A 19,141-nucleotide genomic window follows, 5' to 3' on the forward strand; every position below is an offset into this window, starting at 1 on the left:
TGTGTTTAAGTTAAAAAAAAAAAAAAAACACCTCAATCTCAGATCCTCAACTCCTTAATTTTGCTTCAAAGGTTTTAAAAGAAAACTGATATAAAATACTTATAACGTATAACTTAGTGGCTTCCAGGCATGGGTTTTGGAATCCAACAGACTTTGAATCCCATTTCTCTCTCTAACAACTATGTGGCCTTAAGCAAGCCACTTAAGCTCTCTGAGCCCCAGTTTCCTCATTATAAAACAGGGATAATAGCAGTATCTCCCCCCCAAAAAATTGTTGCAAATTAAGCAATATAATATTTTTAAAATGCTGTGAAGAGTTTCTGATACATACTAAAAGCTTGGTAAGTGATAGCTATTGGCATAATAGATGGAAAATAGAGACTAGGACCCCCTGCAGCATTTTCTTTAAGAGGGGTGAAAACATTATTTTGCCAAGGCCACAGGAAAGGAAATCTGGAGGAATAAGGAAGAGTCTGAATCGGCCACATGTTGGTATCAATCTACTTGCCGAAACCAAGTTTGGGTGTCTGAAAAAGAACATTTTCAGTCCTAAAACAGGGATGGCAACTTGGAGCTGATGAACATGAATAAATATAGCCAAGGAATAAATACACCCTCTGTGTCCTGGCACAGTGCATCTGTTCAGCCACACCATTCCCTGTCTCCCTGCAAAGCAAGTCTTTCCAAGCCAAGTCAAACTCCCCACTCCCACCACCACCACCACCCACGTCCAAAACAATTGTTAGAACATGCAAGCTAGACAGAGCCATGGAGAAGACTGCTTGTCCAACTAATTCACTTTGTAGATCAGAAAATGGGAGGCTCAGGCAGGTGAAGTGAATTTCCAAGGGTTGCATTAACTACTTAATAGCAGAACTTAGATAGAACCTGGTTGTTCCTAAACATCAGACCTCAGTACGTGGATTTTCTAATCAGTTGTATGTGTTTCACCTTCATGATTTTTTCTAAAACCATGAACCTACTATACCATTATTTACTTAATTTTTAATTGTTGCTTTCTTGTTCTTCTTTTTATTTTTTACCAAAAATAAATTTAAATAAATTTAAACTCCTGTGCAGTTAAATTGTTCATAGCTTAGTCTGCAGCTATTATTAGCTGTCGTTTAGCCTTGGGCATATGCATTATCTTATTCAACTCTCAACAATATCTTTTTAAGTTGGTACTACTACTTTAAGTTGGTACTACTACAAATGAGTGAATTGAGGCGCAGGGAAAATGTTTAAATATGTTGCTTTCTTCTTCTTCTTCTTTTTGTCTTACCAAAAATAAATTTACTAACTATTTATGATTGGGAAAATCAGTATCTTTTAATCTAAGTGGAAGACAGTAAAAAATAAATAGCAAAGCAATGATATTGAATTCCAGCTAAAATATACAGTGGGTCTATTAAAAAATCAGAGCCTGAAGCAAAGGCTCTCTTCCTCAAAAAGGAGATTAGCAAGGGTTCAAAAGGCACTGAACAAGGACAGACAAGCACCACATTAAAATTCACCAAACTGAGACTTTTCTCTTTAAGGATGGAAAAAGAATTAAAAGAGAATAACTGGCATCAGGGATGTGAATTTGGGACATATCAGCCTAATGTACCCTGCCTGGTTGTACTTCCTGTTCTCCTCTACACTGTCCTTCATTTGTCACCTACCTTGGAATTATCACCTGGAGGCCTTGTGCTTTCAGGTTGAGTCTAAGCTCCAGCAAAGCCAGCTACTTCTTTACTTCCTTTCACAATCTTGAAGCTCTATTCAAACCCTCAGCATTCCTGTGCAGTTAAATTGCTCACAGCTTAGTCTGCAGCTATTACTAGCTGTTGTTTGGCCTAGTACATATGCATTACCTTATTCAACTCTCGACAATATCTTTTTTAGGTTGGTACTACTACTTTAAGTTGGTACTACTACAAATGGGTAAACCAAGGCACAGGGAAAGTGATTAAATTTGTCCAAGTCCTTCGCTGGTAACCTAGAGCTGCCTGATTCTAAACCCTATGCTCTGAATCACTGTGCTATACTGATCCCCAGTCTAACTTCAGTTCGTTTGATTTGCTTCAAAAAGTATTTACTGAATATTTCCTAGGATCCTATCAATGGGCTCAGTCAGGTCAGGCAAAGAGGGATATAACTTGTTTCTTGTCCTTGAGATTTATATGCCATTAATTAATACATCCAGCACATATCTATTTACTGCTGCTAAGTTGCAATCTCATTGAAGAACCAAGACATTTACATATGAAAAAATGAGCAAGTAAACTGAGTATGATCAGTACTGAAATGTACAGAGCAATTGGTCAGAGTCATGGACAGGTGGGAAAGGAGACTTGGCATTGGGGTCTAGCATGCTGGGGAAGGCTTCCTGGGAGACATGGTGCCTTAAACGAGGGCACTCCAGGCAAGAGGGACAGCATGGGCAAAGAGACAGGTGGGGCCAAGCACTGGAGCAACACAGGCTCTTTTTCTTCATGCCTGATAAATTAACAATCACGACAAAATAGCCACAGGGCAGCAGTGTCTTATACGACTTAGCTGAAATTTTCATGAATCAACCATAATAAATTCTTTGAGGAAAATGTTTCTCCACTCTTAAGAATGGCATTGGGTCAAAGCGGAGCTTTCCCTAAAGATGCTTTAGATTTCAACTCTGTGTCTGAGAAAGCTCTGCAATCAGCTTGGCCTAGATTATCTACTCAGGGGCAGGAAGCTTTCAGTCTACCTCAACGTGGCAGAGGATGAGGAGAAAAACGAATCAGCTTATGAGGATTGCTCACTTCAGGAGCCTTGAGGTACACTAGCAAGCAACCAGCTGAGGAAGTAAAACTTACTCCTTACAGTTAAGTACAAAACGCTGTGGGAGACTTGGGGCTGGCTCATGATGGACCTGTTTCAGTTAATCCACCACAGGCAACAATCCTCTTTCAGGGACTATGGAAGCCTGGGGAAGGCCATTCCTTTTCCAGTCAGGTTTGAGGAAGAAGAGGCACTCATCTTTAATAAATCTCAGGCTCCTGGGATTTTCACTGTAGCTAGTGCTGACCAGGGCTGCATGTGTAGGTCTCCAAAAGGTTCAAACCCCTCTGCAGCAGCAGCAGCAAGGAGGGAAATCCTCATCTGTCTTATCTTCTCTATTATGTGGTAAGTCTCTAGAACAGTCACCCACATATGCACTTATCTATGTATTAATTCAGTCAACAACCAAGGCTCAATTGTACATACCTCTTTCTTAGCACCTATTCTAATTTGCTAATGCTGCTGGAATGCAAAACACCAGAAATGGATTGGCTTTCATAAAGGGGGGTTATTTGGCTACAAAGTTACAGTCTTAAGGCCATAAAGAGTCCAAGGTAAGTCACCAACAATCGGGTACCATCACTGGAGGATGGCCAACAGCGTCCAGAAAACCTCTGTTAGCTGGGAAGGCATGTGGCTGGCATCTGCTCCAAGTTCTGATTTCAAAATGGCTTTTTCCCAGGATGTTCCCCTCTAGGCCACAGCTCCTCAAAAATGTCACTTTCAGTTGCTCTTGGGGCGTTTTTCCTCTCTTAGCTTCTCTGGAGCAAGAGTCTGCTTTCAACGGCCATCTTCAAACTGTCTCTGTAAACTGCAGTTCCTCTCTCAGCTCCTGTGCATTCTTCAGAGTGTCCCTCTTGGCTGTAGCAAGCTCACTCCTTCTGTCTGAGCTTATATAGTGCTCTAGTAAACTAATTAAAGCCCATGCTGAATGGGTGGAGCCACATCTCCATGGAAATTATCCAGTCAGAGTTATTACCTACAGTTGGGTGGGGTGCATTTCCATGGAAACAACCTAATCCAAATGTTCCAGCTTAATCCCCACTAATATGTCTGCCCCACAAGATTGCATCAAAGAACATGGCTTTTTCTGAGGGGACATAATATATACAAACCGGTACAGCACTTAACATACTTTATTGCACTCATTTCTATTTGGGATCAGGCCCTTACTGACATCCCCACACTCACCTCCGACCTCCCCATACCTAACTCCCTAAGCTCCAGCCACGTGAACTCTGCTTGCAGTTCTGTGAGCTGGGCGTCCTCCCACCACAGGTTTTCACACACACTAACTCTTCTGCATGGATGTGGAACAAATATTCCTTGCCACCTCCCTCCTTTATCTGGTTAGCTTCTACTCATCCTTCACATTTCAGCTCAAGTCTCCCCTTGCCACTCCAACTTCCAGACCAGGTAAGGATCTTGTTGTTTTTGCTCCCTAGCACCTACCACAGTACCTGGCCCACAGGAAACATTCAGTATGTATTTGTCGTTTGAAAGAATGAATGAATGAACAAATGTGGCCCTTTTCCCCAGAGTTCTATCAGATCCTTGACGTCAATGACAGTGTCTCATGTTTCTAGTGCCCAGCACAATGCCTGGCATATGAGCACTTAGTAACCATTTGTTGAATGAATGATGAAATTTCTGTGAGCTAGTCACAAATTTCAAGTACTGGGAAGGACCAAAAACAAGCAAACAAATAGCAAGGAAGGTGAGACATAGTCTCAAACCTCAAGGAGCTTTCAGTAAAATAGAGGACAGGGAGCAAGCACACAAATGACCATAATACAGGGTGGAAAGAAAGAAGTAGCACAGACAGAGCACAGACAAAGGAGCTGTGGAAGTTTAGAGTAAGGGACAAGAAGAGGGGAGGGAGATGGCAGGGCCCAGGGAGATGAATGGGGACAGGTTTTATGGTGGAGGTGACCCTGAGGTCAGCGGATGTTCTAGTCTTTATCTGAAGGCATGTATCCAGTGTTCTCTGCTGCCACCCTGACTCCAAGTCCTTTTTTCTGTTTCATAAAGGCACAAAGCAGCAGGGCAGACCATCTAACAGTCCACAGGGGTCAGAAAGCTCAGACAACTACAAGATGCAGGTTGGCTGGAGGACCATGGCCAACAGTAAGTGTGTTCCTGCCTGGCAAGCAGAGGCACCTGCTTCTTAACTACTGCTAGTTGTTGCCATGTGTGAATGTTGGCCAGTGTGGTAACATCTTACCATTTTACTCCCAAGAAAACACAGAAATCCAGGTTCTTAAGTGAACTCTTCCAATTTTCAAATATTGGCAACTAATTCATTTTGGTTCCAAAAAAAATACCCTTTGGGGCAAACAAAACACCATGCAGACTTCAGGCCTCATTTGGCCATGGAGAGCACAACCTCTACCCACAATGGATAGGACTCACAAAAACTAAAACTCCTGTTTTGCATCCACCAGTTTGCAAATGTAAAACAGTTTGACAGAATCAAATGTTGACAAGAAGGAGGAGCAACAGGAATGCTCACACACTGCTGGTGGGAGCCCAGACTGTAACAGCCACTCTGGAAAACAAATTGGCATTATCTTGTAAAGATAAGGATATGTATTTTCTTTTACCTAGCAATTCCATTCAAAGGCATATTCTCCAGGGAAATTGTTACATGTATGCACTGAGAAACATATATAAGAAAGTTTATAGTTGCATTGCTTATTACAGCAAGAAACTGGAAACAAAGCAAATGCCAGCTGACAGAATAATCAATAAGTTGCAGCATATTCCAAGAATGGAACGAAAATAACTATGGATCTGGTATTTTGAAAGGTTAGGTACACAGGTCCTCTAGTATCTATCTCTAACATGAAACAATTCTAGATATTACTAAATCACTGTTAGTGGAATATTTATCCATTCAGCAACTATTTCTTGAGCATCTATCATATGCCAGACACTCCGCCAGGTGCTGGGGAAGCAGTGGTGAACACAACAGAACCTGCCCTTGCCCTTACAACCAAATAAATAGAGAATTACAAAGGGTGGGGGTTGGGGAGCAGTGTGCTTTGAGAAAGTATAATGGAGGAAGACTATAGTTCACATGGAGTGGGAAGGAACATGGAGAGTTAGGGAAGTCTTCTCTGTAGAAGGGACATTTAAGATGAGGCCTACGAAGTTAGCCAGGAAATGAAAGGAAATGAACATACCAGGCAGAGGGAACAGCTCTGCAAGGCCCTGAGCCTGTAAATAGCTTAGCATGCTCAGAAGAGCCGCGAGAAAGTCACTGTGTCTGGTGCATGGTGCACCAATATGAGAAGGCATGATAGCAATGAAGCATAAATCTGTGTTTATCCTTCCATCCAATTTTCAAGATGGCTGGTAAACCAGAATGACATATTAAATCTGAATGGCAAAACAAAACTAACTTGATCTAACCAACGGGTTCTTGCTATATTGCCATGAAATTCTAGTCAACTAAAAATAAGCCAGAAGGAAGCGAATATTAAGCTCAAATATCTCCCTTTTGCCCATGCAGAGGGACTGAGGTGAAGTCCAGACCATCAGGGGATTAGAGTTCATTATCCAAAATATTTTTAGATATTGAAGATAGACAAATGCATGTGAAATACTCAACTCTATGCAAGAAATATATTACACACCCTTTGTGGTTAACTGGCCTTGTTCCAGAATAAGCAGATAATCCCTACATGCATACTGGAGTGCCTGTATGTTAGTGCAAATTATCAGGTGGCAACCTAAAAGATGGAACTGTAAAACTCACCTCTGGTTAGCCCTGCCAACAGAGCAGTATGCAGACAGTTAAAGCAGTTTAAGAAACAAATAAGTCAAAGTGGCCTGGGAAAAAGTATTACTTGCTTTAAGACATACAATAAAGCACCCTGGGGGTGGGGGAGTTTATTTCATAGGGAGTAGAGGGGACATTTGGATTCCAGTAAACAGGGGAATTCCTAAGGCTACAAGCTAGCAAGCACAAGTACAATGCAAAAGACAGTCTCCGAAAAGATGAAGAGGACCCTACACTTCACTTTTGCCTTGGGCTGATCCTCTTGGCAGGAAAGCTAAACTCCAAAGGAGAACACATGCCAATGCAACCAATTTGCAAAGACTGTGAAAGGTGTTTTTTGCATTGGCTTGTTTGTTTTTGTTAGACCCTGGCACTCAAGGAAATCTATGTCATATCCCTATCTGGATCCACACTTAAGGAAAAGACAGCTCAGGGACTGAATCTCAGAGTTAATACATTAAAATATTAAAATTATCAGTCTGCAACAAAGATTACAAGAAAAACAAAGAAATAGGAAATGATGGCTCATCCAAAAGAACAAGATAAAAATGAAGATCATATTTTGAACATACTGGGTATTCCAGTTTGCTAATGGTGCAAGGATGCAAAACACCAGAAATGGATTGGCTTTTATAAAAGGGGGTTTATTTGGTTACACAGTTACAGTCTTAAGGCCATAAAGTGTCCAAGGTAACACATCAACAATCGGGTACCTTCACTGGAGGATGGCCAATGGTGTCCGGAAAACCTCTGTTAGCTGGGAAGGCACATGGCTGGTGTCTACTCTGTACTTCTGGTTTCAAAATGGCTTTCTCCGAGGACATTCCTCTCTAGGCTTCAGCTCCTCAAAAATATCATTCTTAGTTGCTCTTGGGGCATTTGTCCTCTCTTAGTTTCTATGGAGCAAAAGTCTGCTTTCAAAAGCCATCTCTAAAATGTCTCTGTAAGCTGCAGTTTCTCTCTCAGCTTCTGTGCATTCTTCAAAGTGCCCCTCTTGAATACAGCAAGTTTGCTCCTTCTGTCTGAGCTTATATACCGCTCCAATAAACTAACCAAGGCCCACACTGAATGGGTGGGGCCACACCTCCCTGGAAATTATCCAATGAAAGATCTTGCCCACAGTTGAGTGAGCCCATCTCCACAGAAACTTCCAATCAAAAGTATCCAACCCAATCAACACCAATACATTTCCTGCCCACACAAGACTGCATCAAAGACAAAGGCATTCTGGGGGACATAATACATCCAAACCAGCACACTGGGCAAAGTCTTTTTTAAAATGATCATCAATATCATCAAGGAAATAAAGGAAAATATGGAGAAAGAACTAAAGGATATCAGGAAAACAATATGAGAATCTCAATAAAGAGATAGAAATTTTAAAAAGGAACCAAACAGAAATACTGGAGTTGAAGTCCACATAACTGAAATTAAAAATTCCGTAGAGGGTTTTAACAGCAGATTAGAGCTGGCAGAGGAAAGAATCAATGAATTTGAAGGCAAGGCCATTGAAATGATTCAGGTTGAAGAGAAGATAGAAGAATAAAAAAAGTGAACAGAGACTAAGAGACCTGTAGGGCAACATCAAGAATACCAATATACACATTATGGGAGTTCCAGAGGAAAAGAAAGAAAAGGGAAGAAGGAATAGTCAAAGAAATAATGGCAGAAAATGTCCCAAATTTGCCCAAATAAATGAATATACACATTCAAGAATCCCAAGGAACCCCAAACATTATAAACTCAAAGACAACCATGCTGACACATATAGAAGTCAAACTGTCACATGCTAAGTACAAGGAGAGAATTCTGAAAACTTCAGGAGAAAAGTAATGTGTACAAAGGACCGCAATAAGATTAATTTCTGATTTCTTATCTGAAACCATGGAATCAAGAAGGTAGTGGGACAAAATAGTTAAAGTGCTGAAAGAAAACAACTACTAAACAAGAATTTTATATCCAGTGTGGTGGTTTGAAGCTATACGTACCCCAGAAAAACATGTTCTTAAGCCTAATCCATTCCTGTTGGTGTGAATCCATTGTAAGTAGGGCCTTTTGATGAGGTTACTTCAGTTAAGGTGTGGCCAACCTCAGTCAAGATGGGACTTAATCCTATTACTGGAGCTCTTTATAAGCAGAATTAAATTCATACATAGGGAGAGAGAAAGCCACAGGAAGCAGGAAACTGAAATCAATGGAACCCAGAAGAGAAGAGAGGGATAAGGGGACATGCCACGTGCTTTGCTATATGATAAGCTTAGGAACAAGGATCGCTGGCAGCCAGCCTCAGAATGCCAGTTTTTGGAAAGAAAGCATAACCTTGATAGTGCCTTGATTTGGACCTTCTTTTAGCTTCAAAACCTTATAGGCAAATAAATTCCAATTGTTTAATCCAACACATTTCATGGTATTTGCTTGTGCAGCCCAGGAAACTAAAACATCTGGCAAAATTGTCTTTCAAAAATGAGGGAGAGTTTAAGACATTCCCAGGTAAACAAAAGCTGAGGGAGTTATTCATTCCCAGACCTGCCACGTACGCAATGCTAAAGACAGTTCTTCAGTCTGAAAAGAAGGGACACTAGATAGACCAAAGTGGCATAAAGAAATAAAGACCTCCGGTAAAGGTAACCATACGGGTAATTATAAATGTCAGTACTAGTGTATTGTAATTTTTCATATGTAACCCCACTTTTTACTTCTTAAAGTTTCTAAAGTGCCGATGCATAAAAAGTAATGATAAATCTATGGTTTTCAACATACACTGTATGTAAGGGTAATCTGTAAGATGTACAAGAAGGTGTGGTATAGGAACAGTGTTTGTGCATACTAGTCAAGTTAAGTTGGTACCAAATCAAACATGATTGTTATAGACTTAGGATGTTAAAGTTAAGCCCCATGATAACCACAAAGAAAACATCTGAAAAATATATACACAAAAAAATAAGAAGGCATTCAACATGTACCCTACAAAAACTCAAATAAACATGAAAGTAGGCATTAACAGAAAAATTGAGGGATAATAAAGGCGCAATATTCACAGAGAACAAAGAGAAAAATGGCAGAAGAAAGTCCTGCATTATCAGTACTTACTCTAAATGTAAATAGGTTAAACTCTCCAGTCAAAAGGCAAAGACTGGAAAAATAGATTTAAAAAAAAGCATTACCCAACTATATGCTGTTTCTAAAAGACTCACCATAAATTCAAAGACACAAGTAGGTGGAAAATGAACATATGTAAAAAAAATACCATGCAAATAGTAACAAAAAGAGAGCTAGGGTAGCTATACTAATATTAGATAAAATAGACTTTACATCAAAAACTCTTACAAAGGGACAAAGAAGGTCAGTATATACTGATAAAAGAGATCAATTCAACAAGAATTCATAACAATTACATATTTATGCGCCTCACAGCAAAGGCCCAAAATATATCAAGCAAATATTGGCAGATCTGAAGGGAGAAAGAGACAGTTCTACATTAATAGTAGGAGACTACAATACACCGTTTTCAATAAAGGATAGAAATGCAGACAAAGAACTAAAAGGAAATAAAAGACTTGATGAATGATACTAACAAATCAATTATACCTAACAGACATTTAGAACACTTCACCCAACAGCAGCAACAGACAAATACTTCTCTAGTGCCCATGGGTAATTCTCCACGATAGACCATGTGTTCGGTCACAAAACAAGTCTCAATAAATTAAAAAATAATGAAATCACACAATAACTCTTCTCCAACCACAATGAAATGAAGCTAGAAATCAATAGCAGAGTGAGATTGGAAAATTTAAAAATATGTAGAGATTAAACAATACACTCTTAAACAACCAAAGGGCCAAAGAAGAAATCAGAAGGAAAATTAGGAAATATCTTGAGGCAAATGGAATTGAAAATACAACATACCAAAACTTATGGAATGCAGCAAAACCCATGCTGAGAGGGAAATATATAGCTCCAAATGCTTACATTAAAGAAGAAAGATCCAAAATCAGAGACCTAACCTTTTTTTTAGGAAAAAAAGGAAAAGCAAACTAAATCCTAAGTGAGCAGAAAGAAGAAAATGACAAAGATTACAATGGAGATATATGAAACAGAGAATTAAAAAAACAATAGAATCAACTAAATGAAAAATTGTTTCTTTGAAAAGATCGATAAAATCAGCAACCCTTTAGTTAGACTGGCAAACAAAAAAGAGAATGCAAATAACTAAAATCAGAAAGGAAAGTGATACATTACTATGGAAACTGCAGAAATAAGAAGGATTATAAGAGAATGCTATGAACAAATGCACATCAACAAATTAGAGAACCTAGATGAAATGGAAAAATTCCTAGAAATACACAATTTACCTACACTGACTCAAGATGAAATAGAAGGTCTCAACAGATGAATAACAAGAGATTGAATCAGTCATCAAAAACTTCCCAACAAAGAAAAACCCAAATTTGTTGAATTGTACCAAACATTTCAAGAATTAGCACCAATCCTGCTCATGCTCTTCCAAAAAAATTGAAGAGGAGAGAACACTTCTTAACTCAGCCAATGAGGCCAATGCCACCTGTGGTGGTCTGGAGCTAATATGTACCCCAGAAAAGGCCATGTTCTTTTAATCCACTCCTGTGGGGGCAGACCTATTGTGGGTGGGACCTTTTGATTAGGTTATTTCAATTGAGATATGACCCAGCCAATTCAAGGTGGGTCGTAATCCTTTACTGGAGTCCTTTATAAGAAGATAAAAGGCAGAGACAGTTGGAGAGAGAGTTGAGAGAGAAACACCCAGGAGATACTGAGAGAAGACCTACAGACTCTCAGTGAGAAGGCCACTGGAATCAGAAGCTGAAAGCAATGGAACCTGGGAGCGAAGGACCAGCAGATGCCAGCCACATGACTTCCCATTTGACAGAGGAAGCCTGGATACCATTGGCCTTTCTTCAGAGAAGGAATCTTCCTCTTGATGCCTTAATCTGGACATTTTCATGGCCTTAGAACTGTAAATTTGTAAACTAATAAATCCCCTTTGTAAAAGCCAACCCATTTCTGGTATATCGCATTCCAGCAGTTTTAGCAAGCCAAAACACCACCCAAATACCAAAGCCAGTTAAAAATATCACAAGAAAAGAAAACTACTAATAGCCTGTATAGATGCCAATATAGAAGCAAAAATCCTCAAAACAATGTGAGCAAGCTAAATCCAATAGCACATTTAAAGAATTATGCCCCATGATCAAGTGGGATTTATCCCAGGTATGCAAGCATGATTCAACATAAGAAAATCAATAAATGTAATATACCACATTACTAGAACAGAGCAAAAAATCCACATGATCATCTCAATTGATGCAGATAAAGGCCTTTGACAAAATCCAGCATCCTTTCTTAGAAACAGTTAGAAAACTAGGAATAGAGGAAACGTCTTCAACATGATGAAGGGCATATATGAAAAACCCACAGCTAATACCATACTTAAAGGTGAAAAACTGAAAGCTTTCTCTCAAAGATCAGGATCAAGACAAGGATGCTCACTGTTACCATTGTTATTCAACATTGTACTGGAATGTCTAGCCAGAGAAGTTAGGCAAGAAAAAGTAATAAAAGACTTCCAAATAGGAAAGGAAGAAGTATAAAATTTTTCTAATTGCAGATAGCATGATACTATATATAGAAAATCCTGAAAAATCCACAACAAAGCTACTAGAGCTAATAACCAAATTCAGCAAAGTGGTGAGGTACAAGATCAACACAGAAAGATCAATACACTAGTAACAAATAATCTGAAGAGGAAATCAAGGGAAAAAATCCCATTTATAATAGCAACTGAAAGAATGAAATATCTAGGAATAAATTTAACCTGCTGTAAAGGACTTGTACACAGAAAACTACAAAACATTGCTAAAAGAAATCAAAGTAGATCTAAATAAATGGAAGGACATTCTGTGTTCATGGATTAGAAGACTACATATTGTTAAGATATCAATTCTATCCAAAGCAATTTACAGATTCTGTGCAATCCCAATCAAATTTCCAACAGGATGCCTTATAGAAATGGAAAAAGCCATTGTCAAATTTATATGGAAGGGTAAGGGGCCCCAAATAGCCAAAACCTTCTTGAAGAAGAAGAACGAAGTAGAAGGCCTCACACTTTCCAATTTTAAAACTTATTACAAAGCTACAGTAATCAAAACAGCATGGTACTGGTTCAAGAACAGATATTTATACCAATGGAATTTAATTGAGAGTTCAAAAATAAACAATCTATGTCCAATTGATTTTTGCAAGGCTGCCAAGTTCACTCAATTGGGAGAGAACAGTCTCTTCAACAATGGTGCTGGGATATTCATATGTAAAAGAAAGAAGGTGAAACCCTACCCTACACTATATATAAAAATTTACTCAAAATGGGTTAAAGCCCTCAATATAAGAACCAAAGCTATAAAACTCCTAGAAGAAGGCATAAAGAAACATCTTCAAGAACTTGTGTTAGGCAATGGTTTCTTAGACTTTACACCAAAATTATGAGCAACTAAAGAAAAATAGATAAATGGGACTTCATCAAAGTGACAAAGTTTTGTGCATCAAAGGATTCATCATGAAAGTAGAAAGTCAACCTACAGAATGGGAGAAAATATTTGGAAACCACATATCTGATAAGGGTTTAATATCCAGAATATATAAGGAACTCCTTCAACTCACAACAACAACAATAACAAAACAATTTAAAAATGGGGAAAAATAGACATTTCTCCAAAGATATACAAATGTCCAATAAATACATGAAAAGATGCTCAAGTCCTTGGTTATAAGGGAAATGAAATGAAAACCGTAATGCAATAATATTCACAACCCAGTAGACTAGCAATTATTGAAAAAAAAAAAAGGAAAATAAGGTTGGAGGGATGTGAAGAAAACAGGAAAAATCATTCATTGTTGGTGGGAAGGTAAAATGGTGCAGCCACTGTGGAAAACATTTTGTCAGTTCCTCAGAAAGTTAAGTAAAAACTACCATATGACCCGGCAACCCCACTTCTAGGTATATACTGAAATGAATCAAAAGCAGGGACTCAGAACAGATATATCTGCACACCAGTGTTCATAGTGGCATTAGTCACAATTGCCAGAAGATGGATGCAATGCAAGTGTCCATCAGCAAATGAATGCATTTAAAGAAAAAAAATGTGGTATATACATACAGTGGAATATTATTCAGCTGTAAAAAGGAATGGAATCTGATACATGTGACAACATGGATGAATCTTGAAGACATCATGTTGAGTGAAATAAGCCAGACACAAAAGGACAAATACTGTATGATCTCACTAATATGAAATAATTAGAATAAGCAAATTCAAAGAGTCAGAACCTAGGGGCCTGGGTGGGGGTTGGGAATGGAGACTTAATGCTTAATTGGGACAGAGGTTTTGTTTGGTGTGATGGAAAAAGTTTGGTAATGGATGATGGTGATGTTAGCACAACATTGTGAATATAGTTACACTGAATTATACGTTTGAATCTAATTAAAAGAGGAAATTTTAGGTTTTATATATATATGTTACTAGAATAAAATTTTTTTGAAAAAACCTAGCACTGTACCACACAAACAATGAACCCTAATGTAAGCTATGGACTATAGTTAATAGTATAATTATAATAATATTGCTTCATCAATTGTAAGAAACACTAATACCAAGTATTAACAATAGGAAAAACTGGGTGAGGGGGCAGTATATGGGAACTATTTTCTGCACGATTTTTCTGTAAATCTACAACTTCTCTAATAAAAATACAAAGAAAAAAAGTTGTTAAAGCCATTCAATGATTTCTCTTTCTCATAGTTTCCAATTCACAAATTGTTGCATCTCTAGGCTACTTTCATACAAATATATGCATGTTATATACATACATACAAATATACATGTACACACATATACACACATATACCAATATACACACACACACACACATGCATAATTTCAGAATCTAATTTAAAAGTTTTCTAATTTAGCTTTTTAGTCCTTCATGCCTTGGCCAGCTGTGCACAGCTCATATGCTACAGTTACTATATTTTTTTTAATTTAATCTCCTAGGTAATTATAAATGGGACAATAACTGGCCCCTTGCAATGGCCCCCCAGAGGCCTCACTTTTGGCACCATCACCTTTTAGGAACAGGTGGGCTGTATTTTAATCCCAGAAATGGCTTTCACCAAAAGCCACCCATTGCTAATTTTGTAGTCAGATTCCACAAGACCTATTCGGTGTTTGGCTAAATTTCCTGGAACATCTAATTTCCCTTCAATTTTTCATTTGTTTGAATTAAAAAAGAAAAAGAAAAAAAAAAAGCTGAGAAGCATGACTTGCATGGATAATTCTGAATTAAAACACACCAGTTTTCTCATTCATTCTGTTGTTTGCCGGTGACCCCCACTCCCTCTTTTCTCCCTCCTGAAACCCTTCCATATATATCCATGGTCCATTTTGCAATGCCTGTTCCAGAAGAACATAACTTGGCCTTGTTCCAAGCAAAAGATCAGAGAATGGCTTCTTTCCTACCTCACAGGCATGTGCTTTTTACAGTTGCCTTTATTGTTGCAGTTCTTTGATTTGCCAGGTGCTGGTCAATAAGCATTTGCATTCTGATCTCATGCAGAATGGCTCCTGTTTCTGAGAGATGCAAATGTAACTAGCAAGCAAGCGGGGAGGGTTTAGGGAGGGTGCAGAAAGGAGTATCCTGTAACTCAGGGCATATGAATTCTCTTGCAGGAGCCACACCTGAAACGGGTCTAAGAAATTTCCCAAGAAAAGTCTATTTTTATTGACCTCATGGGATTCATAAAGTTCACTGTTGTCTGCTGTCAGATACTTTTTGAAATTGTGAAGCCAATTCCTCCTATTCCATAGCTTTGTCTACAGTTTGATCTTCTACCCCCCGACTATATTCATTTACTCATTCAACAAATATTTTTGAGTATCTCCTAAGTGCCACAGATTGTGCTAGACAGTAGGGTTGCTTTGATGGGAGGCAGAAATTATTGTTTGCCATCATTCACAACGTCCCCCACCCCACCCCCACCCCCCACCCTCTGCCCCATGCTTCCACTCACACCTCACACACATCTCTGTTAGAGGATGTGCATTCACCCCTTGCTGTGTAACTTGCTGTGCTTCCTGGTGATTATTTGGGGCTTGGCTATCTGATAGACTTTGGCCAATGGAATGAATGACATACAACACACCCAGGTTAAAGCTTTAAGGGGCATCACCAGTTTCTGCAGATCTCTTGATTCTGTCCTCTTTTCTGAGAACAGCATGTCCCAGATAGACACTCCACTGGACCCTGGAATAAGAAGACACACAGAGCAGAAGTGCTGTGTTTCGGTTTGCTAAACCTGCTGGAATGCAATGTACCAGAAATGGGTTGGCTTTTACAATGTGGATTTTATTAACTTACAATTTACAGTTCTTAGGCTGTGAAAATGTCAAACTCAAAGCACTAAAAGGACAATACCTGGACTCTGGAAAAAGGCCGCTGGCAACCAGGACACCTCTGTCACATGGGGAGGCAGATGGCCAGCATCTGCAGATCCTTCTCTCCCATGTTTCATTGTTTTCAGCTTCTGGCTTCAGCGGCTTCCTCTCTGAGCTTCTGTGAGTCCTCTCTTAGCTTCTCTGGGGCTTTTCTCTGAAATTCTCTTGGCTTTATCTCTCTACTTCTGTATGTGTTTTATCCTCTCATAAAAGACTCCAGTAAAAGGATTAAGACCCACCTTGAATGGTGTGGGTCACATCTCATTTGAAATATCCTAACTAAACGGTCCCACTGACAATAGGTCTGCAACCACAGGAATGGATTAAAGGAAAATGGCCTTTTTTGGGGTCCATAACAGCTCCAAAATACCACATGCTGCCTGAAACAGTCACTGCAGTGAGTGTTACAACAGTGAAAAAGAAATGTTTCTCATTGAAAACCACTGAGATTTTGGGGATAGTTTTTCACTGTAGCAAACATGACTGATACACTTATTAAGCAGCAAAAAACAAATTTAATCCCTGTTTTAATGCATCTTATGGTCTAATCAGGGAGTCAAAAATAAGCATATGAATCAACAAATAATTATGTAATTATTAAATAACATCTCTTCCTTCTGTACCAACTCCTATTCCTCATCCAACCAAATGCCAAGTGGGGCCATTGGCTCTTCTCCCTTCTGGCCACATTGTCTCCCACGACATTTCCATCGATTCCCATAGCTTCAAGAACTTAATGTTCTCCAAGGACTCTCAAAGCTACTTCCCTAGTGCCACCTTCACCACAAGTACCAGATCGATTTTCCCAACAGATGGTTGGATATTGTATCTAGAGGATCCATTTGAAAATAAACTCAATGTGGCAGGAACCAACTGCATCTGTTACCTCTCATGGATTCTCTGGGCCAGGAATTCAGGAAGGGCTGAGCTGGGCGGTTCTCTGCTGGGGTCTCAATGAGACTTCAGTCAGACAGTGGCTGGTGCTGGAAGCATGAGGGGCTGCACCTGCTGGGGATTGTTCAGTTATCTCTTTGATGTAGTCTTATGGCCTTTCTTTGTGGTTTCCCTTGTAGCCTAGTTTGGGCTTCCTTACAGCATGGCAGCCTCAGGGCAGTCAGGCAGTTTATATGGTGACTGAAAATATGAAAGGTAAAATTATTCCTGACAGCAAGCAGAAGGTGAGTCAGTTCTTATGACTAGACATCAGGAATCATGCAGTGTCACTCTACCACATTCTCTTGGTTACAAGCAATTAATCAGCCCTCTTAGAGTCAAAGGAAGGGGAATTAGACTTCATCTTTTGATGTGGTGGGAAAGGAGAGACTGTTGTGGCCATCTCTGGAAAATATAATTTGCCACACCATCTCTCAGAGCCTCCTTTCTCTGTGACTGGTACCAAATTCTGCAGTTTTGCTTCCACACCTGCCCGCTGCTCTCTATTTCCCTAGCACACTCTTCAACCTCAGGATCAAATAATTTTAAATATGGACAAATGGTGATGTTGGCTGTCACTCCAGCTCCAATTTCTCCTCTTTCCTATTCACTGCTATTAGTCTCTCATCCTAAATCACAGCCCTGAGCAAGTCACACATCCCATAGTCAGTGCTCTTTAAATACTGGGTTTTCCTGAAAATCTTTGAGGGCTCTCCAGTATCTATTTAGTTAGGTACAAAGCCCATGGTCTGGCATTTCAATAATACTTATTCATTTATTCAACAAATATTTTTTGAGCAACCACTCCATGCCAGACTCTGTTCTAGGAGCTGGGGATAAAACATGTTCCTTGCCTTCATGGTGCATCTATCTAGAGGGAAAGAGGTGTTAGAATTCATTCATTCATGCAAAAAATATTTAATGTATGTTGAGCATACAGCTGTTCACCAGACATGGTCCCAACCCATCTAGATGGGAAGACCATCAATATAACACTGATTTGGCTGCACCATGTTTTATCTCATTGAATTTCCTGCTACCCTTCCTCTTTTATCTTTTTTTTTAATTTTTGTTCAAGTAACAGATAAATAACCTAAAATTTCCTGTGCCAGTTTGAATGTATTGTGTCCCCTGAATGCCATTATCTTTGTGGTCTTGTGGGACAGACCTTTTGGTGCTGGTTAGATTTGCTTGGAATGTGCCCCACCCAGCTGTGGGTGGTGACTTTGGTGGGATACTCCCATGGAGGTGTGATCCCACCCATTCAGGGTGGGCCTTGATCAGTGGAGCCATATAAAACATGCTGACTCAAAGAGACTGAACGCAATGCAGCTGTGAGTGACGTTTTGAAGAAGAGCAAGCTTGCTAGAGAGGAATGTCCAGGGAGAAAGCCATTTTGAAACCAGAACTTTGGAGCAGACGCCAGCCATGTGCCTTCCCAGCTAACAGAGGTTTTCCGGACGCCATTGGCCATCCTCTGGTGAAGGTACCCGAGTACTGATGTGTTATCTTGGACACTTTATGGCCTTAAGACTGTAACTGTATAGCCAAATAAACCCCCTTTTTATAAAAGCCAGTCCATCTCTGGTGTTTTGCATTCCGCAGCATTAGCAAACTAAAACAGATTTTGGTACCGGAGAAGTGGGGTGTTGGTGCTGCTGAGTTTGCAAATACCAAACATGTTGGAACGGCTTTTTAAATGGATAAGGGGAAGATTCTGGAAGAATTGGGACGAGCTTGATAGAAAAGGCCAAAACTGCTTTAAAGAGACTGTTTGTGGAAATATGGACTCTAAAGATACTTCTGATGAGGACTTGAACAGAAATGATGAATGTGTTGTAAACTGGAACAAAGGCGATCCTTGTTTTAAAGTGGCAGAGAATTTGGCAAAATTGAGTCCTGGTGTCAGATGGAAGGAAGAATCTGGAAGCAACAACTTGGAATACTTAGCTGAGGAGATCTCCAGACTACGTGTGGAGGACGTATCCTGGCTTCTCCTTGCAGCTTATAGTAAAATGCGAGCAGAGAGAGATAAACTTAGAACTGAACTCTTGGGTTCAAAGAAACCAGAAGTTGATGGCTTGGAAAATTACGG

This window comes from Choloepus didactylus, chromosome 11 (genome assembly GCF_015220235.1).
Source record: "Choloepus didactylus isolate mChoDid1 chromosome 11, mChoDid1.pri, whole genome shotgun sequence".
Lineage (NCBI taxonomy): Eukaryota > Metazoa > Chordata > Mammalia > Pilosa > Megalonychidae > Choloepus > Choloepus didactylus.